The sequence below is a fragment of the Atta colombica genome, unplaced genomic scaffold (genome assembly GCF_001594045.1).
Source record: "Atta colombica isolate Treedump-2 unplaced genomic scaffold, Acol1.0 scaffold70, whole genome shotgun sequence".
In the NCBI taxonomy this organism is placed as follows: Eukaryota; Metazoa; Arthropoda; class Insecta; order Hymenoptera; family Formicidae; genus Atta; species Atta colombica.
The window spans coordinates 244,787-245,272 of record NW_017259562.1 but is presented as its reverse complement, the minus strand read 5'-3'; positions in this window follow the sequence as shown (position 1 = coordinate 245,272).

The following is a 486-nucleotide window of genomic DNA, read 5'->3' as shown; positions in this document are numbered from 1 at the left end:
GTGCTAATAATATGAATATACGAGATAGTTTCAAATTTTATCAAGACAATGATCCAAAACATAATTCGCGAATAGTGCAAGAATATTTATTATACAACTGTTCAAAAGTAGTACATCCTCCACCATAGTCACATCAGATTTAAAGTCCATAGAAAATTTATAGAATTTATTAGACCGTAACATTCGGATTATACCTACAAGATTAAAAGAAGAACTAAAATTACGATTAAAAGAGAAATAGACGCGCATCATTATTTAACAAAAATTATTTCTAACATATTTAAACGTTTGCAGCTTGTTAAACAAAAAGATTATCTAACAAAGTATTAAAATTATTATCATTTCGTTTATAGATATTTATAGATATTTATATCTTGTTAAGTGTCCGAATATTTTTGTTAAGTGTCCGATATCAGAATTAAGCAAAATTCTGTCTATAGTTGAATATATTCGAAACTGTACCATATAAATAGTAATTATAAGAAG